Source organism: Asterias amurensis, chromosome 21 (assembly GCF_032118995.1).
Source record: "Asterias amurensis chromosome 21, ASM3211899v1".
In the NCBI taxonomy this organism is placed as follows: domain Eukaryota; kingdom Metazoa; phylum Echinodermata; class Asteroidea; order Forcipulatida; family Asteriidae; genus Asterias; species Asterias amurensis.
Genome location: NC_092668.1, coordinates 5,911,182 through 5,929,991, shown reverse-complemented (window position 1 = coordinate 5,929,991; position 18,810 = coordinate 5,911,182). Strand labels below are relative to the sequence as shown.

General features: G+C 37.5%; 1 protein-coding gene across 3 annotated transcripts in view; it reads left to right on the top strand.

The window, feature by feature from the left end:
• Positions 1–18,810, top strand: part of LOC139952853 (NACHT domain- and WD repeat-containing protein 1-like) — a 156,020-nt gene that overhangs the window by 4,205 nt on the left and 133,005 nt on the right. The window contains exon 1 of one of the 3 annotated variants that reach the window (XM_071952112.1): positions 13,541–13,795. The exons of the other annotated variants lie outside the window; for them this stretch is intronic. The gene's annotated coding sequence lies outside the window, so the exon portion shown is untranslated. Of the gene's footprint in view, positions 1–13,540; positions 13,796–18,810 lie in introns of those variants that run through there. 3 annotated transcript variants of the gene reach the window in all.

Genomic DNA, 18,810 nt, shown 5'->3' with positions numbered 1-18,810 from the left:
TGATGAAACTGACAGATCGTGTGCCTTCGTGTGTGTGAAGATTTGATAATGACTAGTAAGCGTGTCTTGTGCATAATGAAACCTGATCCACTGAAATTGTGTGTGTGTATGAATGTTCTTCATTTTACTTGTGGTTGAGCTTTGCTTTAGGAAATCGATCAGTCTTTAGCACATATTCATACTACTGTAAATACGACCCAGCAGTTGCATGTTTCCTGTATCAGTCATGGGCGTATTTTGGCGACCGTGGCCAGAAACAAGTTTCTGGCTGCAAAATTCTCAGACCTAAACAATTTCCGAGAGCTACTTGAAAATGGGTCCGTAACCAGAAACCAATCATGGCGTACCTGTACAAAACTCTTGAAAAATCTTTAATTGTCAAAGACCGGTCTTCTAAGACCAGTCTTCTCACTTAGGATATCTCAACATATGCATTTGAGCTCAATTGGTCGTCGAGGTTGCGAGATAATAATGAAACAAAAAACACCTTATCACACACGAAGTTGTGTGCTTTATTGCTTTCATAATGCTTGATTTTGAGACCTCAAATTCTAAATCTGAGGTCTCGAAATCAAATTCGCGGAAAGTTACTTCTTTCTCGAAAACTATTCCACTTCAGAGGGAGCCGTTTCTTACATTGTTTTATACTATCAACCTCTCCCCATTACTCGTTCCCAAGTAAGGTTTTATGCTCATAATTATTTTGAGTAATTACCAATAGTGTCCACTGCCTTTAAAATAATACCAGGTCTGAATTCTTCTTTGCCTTAAAAAATAGGCATCTGTGACATGAAAAGTCATGTCTCCTGATATGCATGTACGGAGAAACAATTGGCGTGTAACTACGTCATCCAGTTTTGAATGTTTACGTAAGGTCTGCCTCGACATTGCACAGCAATGTACGGTTGGCTCTGGTCTGCATATTATTTTAGTGTTTTTGTCATGTCACAGAAACACTCTTCCACTTTTAAATCAACATCAAGATACAAGATCAGGGGTCGATTTCACAAAGAGTTAGGACTAGTCCTAACTTAGGACTAATCCTAGGAGATGTACAAATTGCATGGGTAGTCCTAAGTTAGGACGAGTAACTGGTCCTAACTCGAGATAAGACTAGTCCTAAATCTTTGTGAAATCCACCCCTGTACATTGAATACATGTACCTGTAACGTACCATGCACAGTGTACACATGTTATATCATAGAGATGGTTATATGCATACCTTCTGACTGTTCCTATGTCCCGCTTTTGGAGAATTCCAATGTCAACATTAGGAACAGTCCCTAGTTCTGAAAATCTTGTATTATTAAATGCAACTAAAAATTTGATGTGAATTTGGCAATAAAACTGTCCTTCATAATAACCTTTGGCCATGAGCTTTATTTTCCTGGACGTTATTAAAATAATATATGAATTCATTATAATAATTTGTTAAATGCCCATTTGTGTCTTTGTGCAACTGCGGGTATGTGTGCCTAGAGACAGATCTAGCTTATGTCCCTATTTCTGAGTTTGCTATGTTGGCATGTACTTACGTGTGTATACATAACATGTAGAACTTTGTTGTTTGCTAAATCGATGAACATTATTGATGCATTTGGCCTAATATTGTAAAAACTTCATAAGTTGGTCATGAAAATGCGTTCAGCTCAGTTCAGCGAGTAAATTCCCTAGCCCACAGTTCTGTAAAAGTTTGCAATCTAAGACGGCAGGAATTAGATGGAAGATGTATGCATGACCTTAAAAAATATCTTAATCTACCTTAAATGCCAGTACAAAAATGTGAGTTACATGTAATGGCCAGGCAGCAAAGAACCATTCACAACGCTATTTAAGGACAATTATTTCTGTGTACAAATTTATGCAATACAAATTAAATAAATTTGACTGACCTTCCGGAACACTGTGGACAGTGTGCAAGGCGAATTAAGAATTGATTGATTTTGTTCCCCCCCCCCCCCACCATACTGATTCTGAAAGAATTGTTGATGTGTACTATGTGCGGCCTATTAGTTGCCATGACGATAGGAAAGCTTGTCTTACTTGGCTTGGTGATGTGATGTGATGTCACTGAATTATGAGGTCATGCATGATCAATCTCGCACTGTTAATCATTTACAATCCTCTTGGTCTGGAGGTATCTTACGCAGGTCTCCTGACGATGACTAGAGCAAGCTAGTCGAATTGTTGAGACAAATTTAAGAACTTTTTCTTCTTCTTCTCTTGTCTTCTTTCTTTGTATTCTTTTTTTGTAACTCTCTCTGTTTTTTGGTTGTTTTTTATGCGCCTCAGAATAAGTTCAGTCTTAGATATATGGTGCTTTATAAGTTTCAAGTATTATTATTATTATTATTATTATTATCTGACTCCGCGGTAGTACAGTTTTACAAAATCACAATCCTATAATAAGCTAAAGTAGTAGTCCCAGCCTATTTTCGATACCATCCGCCCGGGTAATAGTTAAAAAGCAGGGCAGTTCTTTTGAGAACTGAGAAGTCCCGAACAATCTACTCTGCGGTAGTTAGAATAAAGAACAAACTCTACCTGGCAAGTAGATACACGCATTGTGTTACCGCAAACCAAATACAAGTATCATATTTGTTGTGTAAAGCAATACACAGAGTGATTACAGCGACATTGTCACTCATTTTTTTTATTTTAAAGCCAGTGGACACTATCGGTAATTGTCAAAGACCAGTCTTCTCACTTGGTGTATCTCAACAGACGCATAAAATAACAAACCTGTGAAAACTTGAGCTCAATCGATCGTCGAAGTTGCAAGATAATAATGAAAGAAAAAACACCATTGTCACACGAAAGTTGTGTGCTTCAGATGCTTGATTTCGACAATGATATAAAAAACGTGTGGCTAGTCCTAAGTTAAGACAGTAACTCATCCTACATGTAACTCGAGATAAGACTAGTCTTAACTCTTTGTGAAATCCACCCCTGGGACTGTACACATTATGAGCATAGCAAACAGTGTTCTTCCTTCAATATGCCCATTTCTAATTGCCACTGCCTGGTACCCACTTATGGGTGCCCTTGACACAGTTGCCATAGCAACACAGTATTGGCAAGATTCAGGAAGGTTCTATCCAGCAAGTGAAGATGCAGAATGAGGGGGGGGGGGGCTGGGGGAGGAAAGAGAGAGGTGGAGATTCTCTTGATAGGTATAGTGTGAGATGCAATATCCATGTATACGTTTACAGTTCATTGTTCAGTCAGTGAATACACATTAAGGTTTTTTTTTTTCATCAAAGGATTTGTGTGTACATGACATACACATTTTAGGGATGCAGGGGTTGATTTCACAAAGAGTTAGGACTAGACCTAACTTAGGACTAGACCTAACTTAGGACTAGTCCTAGGAGGTATTAAGAACGTATGACAAGTCCTAAAGTAACTTGTCCTAACTAGTCTAAACTCTTTGTGAAATCCACCCCTGGCCTGAGGCTAGTGATTTTAGCATCGGGCCAGTAAACTCATGACTATGGACTACATGTACATGTACAGTAGTTCGGATATCTTGTGTTTTGGTTTTAAAAATGTTGACTGTCAAATTTTTTTTTTAAATAAAAGAGAGAGAAAAAATTGGCTGTCGCAAAATGACCTATGGTATAAATGCACAATTAGTTAGTGGCCTGATATGTTTAGACCCTAGCAGAGTATTTACAAAGTATGTTAAAGACAGTGGACACTATTGGTAATTGTCAAAGACCAGTCTTCTCACTTGGTGTATCTCAACATATGCATAAAATAACCAACCTGTGAAAATTTGAGCTCAGTCGGTCATCGAAGTTGCGTGATAATAAATGAAAGAAAAAAAACCACTTGTCACACGAAGTTGTGTGCTTTCAGATGCTTCGAGACCTCAATTTCTAAACTTGAGGTCTCGAAATCAAATTCGTGAAAAATTACTTCTTTCTCGAAAACTACGTCACTTTAGAGGGAGCCGTTTCTCACAATGTTTTATACCATCAACCTCTTCCCATTACTCGTTACCAACCCAGCAGGCACAAGATGATCATAGTAACGTTAAATCAACGTCAAATCCCGACGTCGGGTGACGGTCGGCTCATGGTTCTATGTGAAAGTTTGTAGGACGTCTGTTATCAACCATGATACAGCGTAAATTTTTCGACCACAAACCGACGTCGACAGACGGTAAATAAATGAACAGCATTTAGACATCGGCAAATTTCCCCAAACATGACGTCAAATCCCGACGTCGGATGATGGTCGGCTCATGGTTCTATGTGAAAGTTTGTAGGACATCTGTTATGGACCATGATACAACGTAATCTGACCACAAACCCACGACAATTAATGACATCGTTTAGACGTCATTAGAATACCCCAAAGTTGACGTTACATCAACATTTTATGTTTATTTATTAGTTATTTATAACCATAAAACGCAGACAATTTAATGGGATCATATTGGCGCGTGGATTTCTAGACGACGCAAAATCGCCCGAAATAGGCAGTAGTGTAGTTTTATATGACCTTTGACCTTTGTTATATTGGTGGTATCAACATGATCCCAATTATTTTTCAATTGAAATCTGTTTAGGAACACTCAACTTAACCAAATACAAGAAAACATTGATGGGATCTTGTTGGCACAGATACTTACAGTGATGAGAAAAGTGAATGTTGTGCCAATTAGGCCAAAATGTGTGGAATGGCAATACTTTAGAAAACTTTCAAAAAATCTTTTGACATGCAAGTTACAGAGATCCCAAGATTCTTTTTTCATTTGTCATTAGATGAAAACTGTTCCAACACCCGGTTGTCATTAAAAAAAAAAATTGATGTTGGCGCACGAGGTTACGGAGGTGCGAAAACGCAATATATTGGTAAAATTTGAACTTTGACCTCTATTATCTCACTGCGCCAACGAGATCCCACGCACTTTGTACTTAAATTTGTTTAAGGGATGTAAGCTCTTTCATGTGAACTTGTTTAAATCATGGGATCTTATAGGCGCGTTGAATTATGAGGCGTTGAAAATGGCACGAGGGCACTGTTCGTCAAAGGTTCAGGCGCGCGTAACATGATGCGCCAACGAGATCCCAATTTATTTTTTTTACTTTTGTTGTAAGCCCAACTGGTGGTTTCAAAAAATGTTTTACTTTTGTTGGGACGAGCTTGGCGCACATTTTTGTGTTTACAGGGAATGTACTATTCGTTTCTCGAGGGTCTTTTGGCCCAAACTTTGATAACTGGTAACTCCAAAACCGAAAGCGTCAGCAAACTAAAATTTTGGATTCATTCGTTTGGTATGATGGTGTATCACTCTAATTTTTTAGAAGAAGATCTGCGAACCCATGAATCACACCCCCCCCCCCTAATTTGGTACATTCTTACAGGCAGGGACTCTTAACATTATCAATTAATACAATGCACATAATATAATGACGTCATAATGACGTCACAGGTTTACCAAAATATAATGACGCTACTAACTGGTTATAATACAAACAATAATATGACGTTTGTTTATGGTCGGCTTAATATGGTAATACAATTATGGTTACAAAGGGACATACAAAAGACGTCTATGCAACGTCTGCTCAATGACGTTACTATCTGGTTAAAACACAAACATTAATGGGACGTCTTATTATAGGTAGACTGTTGTTATAAAACGATGGTTAGACTATGACAATAAAATTACATCTAATACGTCTGGTCAATGACATTACTATTAAGTTATAAATCTACCTAAAATGTAACGTTCATTTTCGGTTACATTTTAGTTATCATAGTCATGACCATCATACGACGTTATTAATTTACGTTTGATTCTTGTCGCCAATCTGACGTTGTATTTTAGTCACTTTTTGGTAATCTGACGTTGCGACTCAAAATCAACCATAATATGACATCAGAAAGACGTCGTGTGCCTGCTGGGAAGTAAGATTTTATGCTAATAATGATTTTGAGTAATTACCAATAGTGTCCACTGCCTTGAACTCAAATGAGATTTATTAATCTTCTCCTAGTATTTAATGCTCGTTCAAATTTTAACATTTCAATTGTAAAACTATAAATAATGGCCATTTCAATGGACCCTTCCCATGAAATATGCTAATTATATTCAAGCATGCGTACAGACCCTATTGGTTAGCAAACGCCATAGAGTTGTGCACTAAGCAGATGCGCAAACGCGTCTGCGTCACATAGTCATTAGCCGTGTACAAAACAGCCCGATGTTTCCTTTATTTTTGCCAACCAAAATGTTAGTGCGCACGCACTATGTGCAGTTTACATATTTCATCGAAAGTGTCTATTCTGGTAACTGTAAAAACAAAATTATGGCCCAGTAAAAGTTGTTTGTATTGGTTTATTGCTAAAATTATTTTTCAGCCAAAGGCTGAATTACATGAAATTTATAATTTTTAGAATTTCACCAGCTTTTGACATTTGATTCCTAATAGTCAATATCGAAATGTAAGAAGGAATTTACAAAATTCAAACACTTTACATCCCGACTTCCTCCATTTGTAAAAGAATACTTCAATTTTATAAATCGACTCGAGAAATATTGCTGAAATTTGATGATCCACCGCTTTTTCTACCATCTCATATTCAGCATTTAGGCTTAATACATGAGACAATGAATGCCAGGCCAATGAACCCTGTAATAGTTGTAAAATCATAAATGTAAGGGCAGTTTGGTTTAAAGGCACTGGACACTATTGGTAATTATTCAAAATAATTGTTAGCATTAAAACTTACTTGGTATCGAGTTAATGAAGAGCTGTTGATAGTACAAAACACTGTGAGAAACAGCTTTTTGAGAAAGAAGTAATTTTCCACGAATTTGATTTCGAGACCTCAGATTTAGAATTTGAGGTCTCGAAATCAAGCATCTGAAAGCACACAACTTCGTGTGACGGGTGTTTTTTCTTTCATTATTATCTCACAACTTAGGCGACCGATTGAGCTCAAATTTTCACAGGTTTCTTATTTTATGAATATTTCGAGATACACCAAGTAAGAAGACTGGTCTTTGGACTGGTCTTTGACAATTACCAATTAGTGTCCTCTAGTCAATTTTTCTTTGTTCAACCCAAAATCATTTAAAAATGTACCCAGACAGTTTCCCTTGTGGTTTATTATTTGATATATATATATATATAGCTCATCAGAGCTAAGGAAACACCTTGTATCTAGGGGACACAGCGAACATAGGGTCCAACTTGCTATCAACAGGGCTCTCAACGTACCTCGTCATACTCTGTTGACTAACACGGGAGCTAAAAAAGCTCCGACCGATAGAGTTGCTTTGGTCACCACCTTCCACCCCAAACTACCCAAACTTCCCTCAATTCTCAATAATAACATGCCTATACTTCACTCCTCCAGCAGGTTACACTCAGCAATCCCCGAGGTTCCCATGGTTGCATTCCGCCGCCCTAAGAACCTTGGTGATATACTAGTCAGGGCCAAACTTCCCCCAGGTACAGTCCAAACACAACCCCCGACAGATATACTGGGCTGTCACAAATGTACCCGTTCCAAATGCAGAACGTGTCTGCACATTAAGCCCTCACTCAAGGTGAAGAGTCATACCACTGGCTCTTCATACAACATCAAGACCGACTCTGAATGTATGTCTATGTCATATCATGTAAGAGATGTGGGCTACAATATGTGGGAGAGACTAAGACCAAACTTAGTCTTCGCTTTGCAAATCATGTCTCTTCCATAAAGACTAAGAAACCGTACCCAGTCTCTATCCACTTTAACAGCCCCAATCATAGTGTTAGTGATGTTGAACTTCTGGTGATTGAAGCTTGCAATGGTGATGACACACACCGCAAGAGTAGAGAATCACACTGGATTCACCAACTCAAGACAGTCAAACCCTTTGGACTTAACAGAAACACTGGTATCAAATAACTTCTCATTACCCTCCACTTCACTTCGGCCTAAGAACTTATATGTTGTATATATTCAAAAAGTATAAATTAATCTTGTTTAAAGTTGTTTTTATAAATTCATCACTGTAACTATCTGATGTAAGTAAACCCCCCCCCCTCTTTTTCCACATGAAAATCATCATACCTTTGATCTTGCTATTCTTATTAATTGACCATTGTTAGTTGCATTCAGTTGCATCATGGTGCAACTTGCTCTCTAATCCTACCCTTTCATGTTGTCCGGCATTGTTGTCGAACAATACATTTACCACTTTTATGGTCCAGTAACCCATCCTTTCATTCTAAACATCCTTTGTCCTCGCCACTCTACTCCTATTGGTTCACAGCCGCACATTGTCTCTGAAATAGAAACTTTCATTGGCTGTTATTTTCCCGCTTCTTTTGGATCCTTTCCTCAATCCCTTTCCCCCTCTCTTTTTCTATAAATGGATATGTATTTGTTTGTACTTGTTTTATGCCTCTGAAGAAGGTCCGGTTTGGATCGAAAGCTAAGGCCATCTACCCTATTCATTATATATATATATATGTATATTTTTTTTTGGGGGGGGGGGTGCGGGTGACTATTGACAAAAATCTTTCTGTTTTATAACTGCATTCTGTAAGTTTTCTTTAAAGTGTAGGAAAATTGGGGTATTTTTACCCAGATGTAAAACCAAATGTTATTGGATGTTTCTGTTTCTATTTCTAATGTTATTTTTTGTCTCGAAATAATTATACAATAATATCTTTGGAAACATGAGAATCTTAGGGTATTTTCATTTTCTGTGCTTACGCCTCGAACACAACACCGTGAGTTTCTATAAAATGCTCTCCTTGCGTAGTATAGCTTGTTGACTGATGTTGCCACGTTACAGCGATGACCTTCTGTGAAAATCAATCAGAGTTTAATAAATGTTACAGCTCAGCAGCGTGTAACGCCATGGTAACAAATTGTAAACATCTTAATACGGCAACGCAAATCTTTACGCCCAACACATGTATGTGTATGCCTGATTTACATAACACTGAGTTGGCAGAAAAGATTGCTTATGAAATAATAACAACGCAGCAGGGGACACTACCATCACATAACGTTGTGCAAGGTTTATTTTTACTCCCAAATTAGCTGGCCATAGACGGGCAGTTGTAACAGTAGCATTACAGATGGCGCTAGATGGGAAACTCGGTCTGATATGTGACATGTGCAGTGGATGTCAGTTCAGCAAGCAACTCATTTAATGCAACAATAGATCATCCCCAGGGTTCGAATTTTGGAGGGAAAATACAAAAGAATGCAGGGATTGAAACTCAAAAGCATTTAACGGAATTTATTTTTTTAAGACCAGAGTTTTCAAATGAGTTGAACAAGCATTCAGAGAAAATCTTTCTCAATTGTCTCATAAATACTTCACTATTAGCATTTTAGCAAGAAAATCAAATGATGCAACTAGGGTTCGAACTTGGAGGGAAAATGCACAATCTTGACTGCATGGCTTGTAGCTCAAAATAGACCAGAATTTAATTTGAAAGACCAGCATCAAAATGAGTTGAAAAAGCACTAATAAGAGAACATCTTTCTCCTTGTGCCTTAATAATACAATATCACTTCATTACTCAATACAATTGAAAAATGTTTGTCAGATTCATTGGTCATTTTTTCCCACATAGATGCGATCAGGCAGGTTGGTGTAGTGGTGTCCTGCCTCATGTTCCACCTCTGGGATCCCGGTTCTAATCCCACCGGGGGCGCAATGTGGACTGGGTCCCTACATGTACCTGACTTTGTGGGTTTTCCCTGAAATAATTCTTTGGGGGTTTTCCTCACACATCTTAAACTGAAATTTCTTCATCATCTTTTCTTCTCATTTGGCTCTAATTAGAGCAGTCAGAGTATTTATCTAGTTCCAGATATTACACAGAAAGGTGTTTTTATTTTTCTAATTAGAACAGTCAGAGTATTTATCTAGTTCCAGATATTACACAGAAAGGTGTTTTTATTTTTCAATAAAAAAACCCCACAAGACTACCGTTCTCGTCCGGTTGTGATTTTACTGGCCTGATGCGTATCACACGTATCGACCTGATACGCACGATACGCATCAGAGAACCCTCAGGGGTATTAAGTTTGTAATTTGAAGTGTTCAATTAATTGATATATTATTCCAAAATGTTTATTTCAATTGACACTCGGAAACATGTGCTAAATAGTTTACAGTATGGTAGCGAAGTAGATTTAACAGCTGTGATAAAGTATGCGTTTGTAATAGAAATAGACACCTTACTAACTCAGGGTTAATTTTACATGTGTTTGTAGCTCCTGGGTACTTGAAAAGGCCAGGGCCCAGGGGCCTTTCCTTTTGGGCCAAGGGGCCTTTTTCTGCAATAGAGAGGTTTTGAATATGTCTTCACGTGACGCACTTCCTTGTTTTGCATACGGTTATGTGAGTTCACACACGTACATTAAAAACGAATCTCGATACTTTTATGCAGATTTTTTTTCTGGTATTGCTTTCAATGGTGTCATTCATGACACATTAGAAATGTGGTAGTCATTTGTATTTAGAAGCAAAACATATGGAAATGCAGTACTACAAACTGTAGGTTCTTTTGTTGCCTTGCTTGCATGCTGGAAACTTTCTTTATATTATGCGTTAACGCGCAGGCCTGATACTTCACGGAGGCAACGGAGGTGATTGCCTCCATGTCCCCTTATCATTGCCTTGGTGCCTAGGTCAGCGTGCTTACTCACACAACTTGCGTGCTACTTCGTGAAAACGTGCCGTGCATTACAATGGTAAACAGAGGTTCGGGTGCTACTTCGTGAAAAACAAAAAATGCCACAATCGTGCAAAAGTTGAAAACACTCATTGGCTTAATTAAAAAAGTAAAGCTGGCTGAGCTTTAAAACTTTGTGGAATTGTAGGTGTTCATGCATTATCAACAGAAATGTAAAAAAAAAAATTGTGAAAAAAATAGCCTTAAGCACGTAGGGTGCTACTTCGTGAAAACGCTGACGTAATGAACAGTTTTTATATACATGTACACAAGTAGCGCAAAATTGCATGTACAATGAAGTCTTAAAGGCAGTGGACACTATTGGTAATTGTCAAAGACTAGCCTTCACAGTTGGTGTATCTCAACATATGCATAAAATAACTAACCTGTGAAAATTTGAGCTCAATTGGTTATCAAAGTTGCGAGATAATAGTGAAAGAAGAAAATACCCTTGTCACACAAAATTGTGTGCATTTAGATGGTTGATTTCGAGACCTCAAGTTCTAAATCTGAGGTCTCGAAATCAAATTCGTGGAAAGTTACTTCTTTCTCAAAAACTATGGCACTTCAGAGGGAGCCGTTTCTCACAATGTTTTATACTATCAACCTCTCCCCATTACTCATTACCAAGTAAGGTTTTATGCTAATAATTATTTTGAGTAATTACCAATAGTGTCCACTGCCTTTGAAGCGCTTTTGGAAAGTGAAAGAGTAAACACCAGGAACTGTATTGGGCAGCTTTTCATATACTGGTGGTTTGTGGTGTGTTGTGTTAAATGGCTTGTGGTGTGTTGTGTTAAATGGCTTGTGGTGTGTAGTGTTATGGCTTGTGGTGTGTTGTGTGAAATGGCTTGTGGTGGGTTGTGTGAAATGGCTTGTGGTGTGTAGTGTTATGGTTGTGGTGTGTTGTGTTATGGCTTGTGGTGTGTCCGGTGGGCTTGTGTTTTTCACTTGAACAAGTTCAAGCCCTGCAGCGGGCTGCTTTTTATAATATAAAAGAGCTCAATCAGAAGGCTGGAATTCTCTCCACGTTTCTGTTTTCTTATCACACCGAATTCATCCATTGCATGAAGAATTCCCCCATTACCAAGAAAAAGAGAGAGGCAGAGAAAACAAACATTCGACACCTTGTCCTCAATTCCCACCGTGCTACTAGCCCCCGTTCCACTGATCACACACAAATCACCATGGCACCTAACTGGTGCATATCAAATGGAGAGCACTAATTGAATAACTTCATAATTGAATTTGGGCCAATGTTTTACTCATGCAGAAATCAATATGAAGATTGCATATTCTCACGAATGTACTGGAAGCTTTGCGCATACAAATTGCGGACAAGGAGCGTCTACATGTAGCACACAACATTTGTTGTACAATGTACTTGTAGTACATGGTCTAGGGCCTTGATGCATTTTGGGTTGATTGATGTTGTTTATTTAGCTGTGTTCACAGGAAACTGTAGCGCCAAGTCTCTTTAGATAGTTGAAATAATTACAGTGTTTAAAAAACAAAACATATTTAAAAAATAAATTGTTCAACCAAAGTAGGTTACTCCAAATGGATGAAAAATAGACATCAATGAATTACTACATGTATCTGCGTAAAGTATAGTACTAAGTTCTGTTAATGCCTGATACAGAAAATATTTGTAGTAATTACTGTACTACACACTGTGTGTTTTGTCCATGTAGTGTTACAGCGTATACACACAAGTTTTATTTGTTCCTTGAAACTGAAAGTATGAAAGGTTGAATATTTTAGGAAGAAAATGAGTAGACCTTTTTTATTTCAAATAATGGCTGAGTTTGTTTAGAGCACCAGACTCAAGCTCTGGTGTTTCTGATCAACAGGATGTGGGTTCGAGTCACGGTCATGGCACTTGTGTCTTGAGCAAGATACTCTACCATTGCGTTGTCCTTTGGATGGAACATAAAGACGTAGATCCCATGTACTAGGATTGGTAGTGCACGTAAATAATCCGATAATAGGTACATGTAAAAGAGTAAGGGTAACACCGATGTGTCTGATTCACGATTTTGCAAGCAGAATGTTAACAGGTTTCCTAAGGCTCGCAAGCTACAGTGCTTATGGCTGGCGAGCGACAGTGATTAAGTTATCTAGCATCCTTGGATTCATTGCCAGAAATATATAATAATAATAATAATAATAATAATAATAATAATAATAATAATAATAATAATAATTTCTGTTTCATAATGTTTCCAAGCACGTCATCTTCCTCACAAAAAAATCCTCATGATAATTCTCCGTTCCAATATTTAAACAACTGATCAGAATTCCCTCAATTGCCAACCATGAGATACTGTACTTTACTTCCTTGCCCTTTTAAGGCTGCTGGTAAGACCCATTACTTCCAAACCTTGGCTCTTATTTTTCGCTAGTAAATGTTTCGTCCCGCTACTAATCGAAGCCAATTGCTAGTAAATTTCAAATCAATAACCAAAGTCTCCTCTCTCTCTCTCTCTCTCTCTCTCGGTGAATAATCAGCTTCGCTTGCTTACACGTGGATCATTCCATAACTCCTGCATACTGTACATGGAACTGCTTTGGGTCAACAAAATTGAAAATTTATTCATCAAGAAATTGAAAGATAAAAGTAAACTCGGCTGAATTTGAGATTAATCTTAACAATAATCAGCATTAAAAAAAGAAATCTCTCTAAATTAAAGATAAATACAAAGCCTCTACGGGTGATTTCATGACTTGATGGGTAATTTGATACCTTACCCCTTCCAACAAGTGGTTGAGTCCAACATTATAATTTTGTCTCCCTGGTAAACACTCTAGCCTACATCCCACGGTTTGTTCATGAGCAGGATCCGTCTTGGTCAGTCAGTCGTACTAGACTCACCCTACACGTTTGAGGCTCTAGGTATCCAAGGCATTGTGGAGGAACACTACTACGTACATAGCCAGAAGGACGGCCGTAACGATCGCGATACAACGTTCTATGCTATTCAGACCTCTGTGAATGCACGGATATATTGCGGACAAAAAGGAGAGATTTACCCATGTGAGGCTAACTAGCTGGGGCTGTGTTGACAAGAATTAGTCACGCTTCAGTGAGTACAACACTCAATACTTGTCAGATCTTATTATTGATATCAATATTTAAACCAAGACAGAATTTCTTTTTATGATTTATAAATTATTGCTGCTTTTTCTTACATGACGTTATAAAAATGTAAAATTTAAAGCTATTTGTAATTTTGTTTTATAGGCCTATCTGTCAGTTTCACTCATCAGTATGATATTGCATACCTCTGTGATAACAGCTACAATAGGTACTCCATTTTATCATTACTGGGTATTTGACGAGACTACTTACAGAAAGTCAGAGTTGCTATGGATACGGGGGCTTTCAAAGGGGAGAGAGATTGACCTATATGAATATTTTATTTCCGCTACCCCTGGCTTGGGGAATGAAAGCATTAATTGTCGAGGAACATTCAATAAAGCAAGTGCCTTGACCCAGTTCATACAGTGTTGATAAGTTCTAGATTATCAAGGCTTTGAACATTCTAAATCTTTGAAGGAACAATTAAACAAACAATATTGTGCATGTGTTTGGGGTGTGTGTGTTTTCTGTAGAATAACATTCTCAAATCATCATAAATTATGATAAACTCTTCCCGATTCTGCAGAAAGTTTCCTTGAAAATAATCTTTCCATATGTTCTCATGAACAAGTTTGAAAATCTACCTGATTATAACATTCTCAAATCATCATAAATTATGATAAACTCTTCCTGATTCTGCAGAAAATTTTCTTGAAAATAATCTTTCCATGTGTTCTCATGAACAAGTTTGAAAATCTACCTTATGGTAGAAACCCATTTATAAATGTTGAATGTACCTACATGTATAAATACCTCTCTAGTGTACAAAATTTCCCTGGTTGCAAGATAAAAATCTTTGTTGGCAGCTGCGTATGGTCATACAAAAACATTCGGTTTATAGTATCGCAATGCAAAGTTTTTATTGAATTGAGAGTTGAACATGTTATTGTTAATTGTTGAAAACTGTAACTCCTTGCTGGAAACCAATAGGTTTTGTTTCACCTCGGGTACTCCCATTGTTTTGTTTTAGTGACGCACAGGCACAGTAGAACTGAACAGTAAAGAAGAAGAAAAAAAAACTATAAATGAAACTGACTATTTATTGAAAACATTTCTATTGAATCGGGAATCTGTACACTCCAAAAGACAGGTTTTGGGTTCACGACGGTTGGTTGGAAAGAAGAAGTGAATTTGTGATTAAATTATATCACAATAGATTTTTTTAAAGTATTTTTGAACATTGTAAACATTTATTATTACACACTGATCAGAGCTACAAGCGTAATTTCTTTCGTTCGCTTTCAAAACACTTTTAACCGTAAAAATGGCTTTTAACTTTGACATTGTTTGAGAAATACACGTTGCCTTAATGTGAGGTTGCCAACCATTTTGTATTTAGTTGTTTATTTTGTTTTTGTATACCTAATGCCCGGTTCATACTTCCTGCAAATGCAAGATGAAGCTGTCCACTATCATCATCTTCAAACTCTGTAAGTTTAATGTAAATCTATGGACATTTTGAAAAGGTACCCAAATTCTTTAATGTATTTGTTGCGAATTTACAATGTCAAAAATCGGTATTGCATATTGGCAGGAAGTATGGACTGGGCTTAAGGCATTTCAGTTCGGCTGGTACACAGTTACAGCTACAACTAATTCTACCAGCTTTTTTGAGATAATGAGTAGTGCTATAGTTTTTCATTTTTGAAAGCGCCTGGGAGCATTGTAAAATGGATTTGACGCTATATAATCGTGTTTTAAAACTATCATTATTATAGTACTGTGCCCACCACATCTTCAAAACTGCTTCTTTCCTCAGATTAAGTCTTAAATTTGGGTTCAAAAACTTTTTAGGGAAAAAGCTTTTTCCCTTTCGGCATTTTTGTAAGGGCCAGTCTTTTATTGTAACCATAATCATTGCAGGCATATTATTTGTCCTACTTTAGTCTGATTTCCTATTTGTTTGCTTTTAGAAATTGTTTTGAGTAAAAAATCTATTAAAGCGTAACACCACGTAGGTCAGCCCTACTTGATAAAATGTTCTAACTTTTTTCTCCACGGACCTGAAATATCACAATGTCTGATGAAAACATGTCATACACGTATACAGTGTGAGTGGAATAGCATTGATGTACATGTACAACTAATTTATTCTTAGTTAAAGGGAATATATTCCTTTAATAAACTAAAAATCAATCAAGTGTGAATAATGTTATACAATTCCATTCCATTATAAAATTACTTTTAAAAAAAAAGCAATTAGTTTTTAATTCATGAACTACAATGGAGCGTGTCGTTTGTATGTAAAAAATAATTGGTTTTGGTTTCATTTGATGGTTTTTTCTTTTTTTTAATGGACTGTTTTTTAATACGGGAATGGAATTGAAATGTAAATCATAGTAAATTTGAATTTTAACCAATATACACGGACTCTTTTAGTATATTAACTGTTTATCACGAGTGCAATTATCCTACAGGGGATTATTAAAATTCACTTTAATTTGCAAACTTGTGGGCGTTTACCAGCGGGAGACTCACCTTGACCTACACAAAAACCTCGTGACCATTTTTGTAAAAAAAAAAATATATATTTTTAATATACTATTGGTTTATTTCATACTAGTAAAAAAAAAGGGAAAGATTGTACGGGTAGGTTGAATTGCACATATAAATACAGAAACAAGGGTTATATGGAAAGAAAGACAAAAGGAATATTATATTCATTCATTCATTCATTCTTTCAGTCGATGCGGTCAGTCGATGCAAAGCATCGGATGATGGCCCTCCAAACACGTTGGTCCTCCATTGCTGTACACAGCTCTCCTCTCTTTTCAGGCCAGAGTCCTGGCACAAGGTGTCCACATAGGTGGTTGGTGGCCTACCACATGAACAGTGTCCCATAGCACCAACTTACTGCCAGCGCGGTTTGACTGTGAGACAATGACCTGTGTACAAATAGACCTAATTAAACAAAACTAACAAATTAGACAACTTTGCCTGTTTTACAGATATTTCCATGGTAAATGTTCCACTAGTCTATCCAACCTCGTTCCTCCTGTCAGGGTGTTTGAGCGCGAGACCAAGCTTTCTGCTTGTTCTCATCCTTATACTGTGGCTGTGCCGAGATGTAGAACAAAGAGCTACTCCAGTAGCTTTTTCCCTCGTACTGCATCTCTTTGGAACTCCTTGCCTGGTGCATGTTTCCCCTCATCCTATAATCTTCCATCTTTTGAAGAGGAATGTCAATTCCTACCTTCAGCACCACTGAGTTTCTGCATGTCTATGTTTTCTTCCTTGTAGCCCTTAACCTAGAGTGGGTTTTAGCCTTGTTTTGGGCGACTGGCATAAAAAGAAAAATTTAAAAAAATGGTCAAAAGGCAGCAAGAGATATTTATATGAATAATTATTTTCTACTTTCAAATATCTTTCCAATTCATAACAACTTACAGCCCAAGGCGCCCAATCCTCAGGCATTGCACCCCTTTAATAGTACACTATACATTAACAGGTTGAAGTACCTGTACTGCTTACTGCACAAGTACGGGTTCAACACTCTTCTATCTAATTAGTGTATCGACCGGCCCTTATTCAATTCCATTCCAAATATAGTCATTTTTATAACCAAAATAGTCTAGCATTACAGACAATTTATGCTGGTTATGGAATTTTAATGGCATATTTTTCATTGTGTGCTTGAATTATCCGACAGGTACATGCAACGCGGGGGAAGCTAAGGTTTCATGCCTTGAATTTATAGCCTCGTATTATTTTCGAAAGGGCAAGGGCACCAAGGCATTCTCTCCTTTGTACCAAGCACTCTATGAGGACATTTTAATCCTTTATCCGCAGATTGATTATTTATCACCAAGTTTTCATGCCTTGAGATTCTCTCGTTTGCTCAATCGTCGGGCCTGATGCTTCTCTTTTTTTGAAAGGGCAAGGACACCAAGCCATGTTTTCCTTGGTAAAGGGCACCTCTATGAGGAAATTGTAATTTTCTATTTGAATATTTCAAAGGGCACCGAGGCAATGACCAGGGGCAATGAAGGAATTTGCCTCCGTGATATCATGCCTGATACTGAAACATTTCAAAGGGCACCAAGGCAATGACCAGGGGCAATGGAGGCATTTGCCTCCGTGATATCATGCCTGATACTGAAACATTTCAAAGGGCACCAAGGCAATGACCAGCAGTAATGGAGGCATTTGCCTCTGTGATATCATGCCTGATACTGAAACATTTCAAAGGTCACCAAGGCAATGACCAGGGGCAATGGAGGCATTTGCCTCCGTGATATCATGCCTGATACTGAAACATTTCATGGGGCACCGAGGCAATGACCAGGGGCAATGGAGGCATTTGCCTCCAAGAATTATCAGGCCTGCATAAATATTTCTAAAGCAAAAAAAAAAAATATATGAAAAAAAAAAAGACAGTGTTGAGCTTCAGTTGTTTTAATCAAAGCCTTGCTCGAAAAAATTGCAATCTATACCTGTTTAGTGAGCTCTTTGTTTTCTTGTTGCCATGGAAATATTTATTTTCAGACATCAGTGAAATAGAACGTAGGCACTTCGTCAGAGGAGATCGATCTCTGGTTTGTCTTGCAAAATGTGTTCCTTTAATGTGACATTTAGGAAGAGTTTATTTGGCTGTAATCAGAGCCTTCTCTCATCGAGTGTTTATTGGCATCCATTAAAAAATGACGGGGGGGGGGGGGGGGGGGATACTGTATTAGAGGACTCTGGTACTTTTTGTAACGCAAAACACAATGAAGTATTTACTTGCTGAGGTGCTGTAGTTTTTGAGAAATGAGTAGTGACACAAAATTCTGTTTTACATGCTAGAATAATTGTTGTCTCATGATCTCTGAGACAAAAATTAGTTTTGTGCCTTGTTTTACTCACTTCTCAAAAGCTAAGGGATTAGCTTTCTGCCATCAGTATCTTCAAACTGTGCATAAAAATTAATGTAAATCTGTGGACATAATGCTTGGGTCCTTATCCTACAAAAAGTACCCA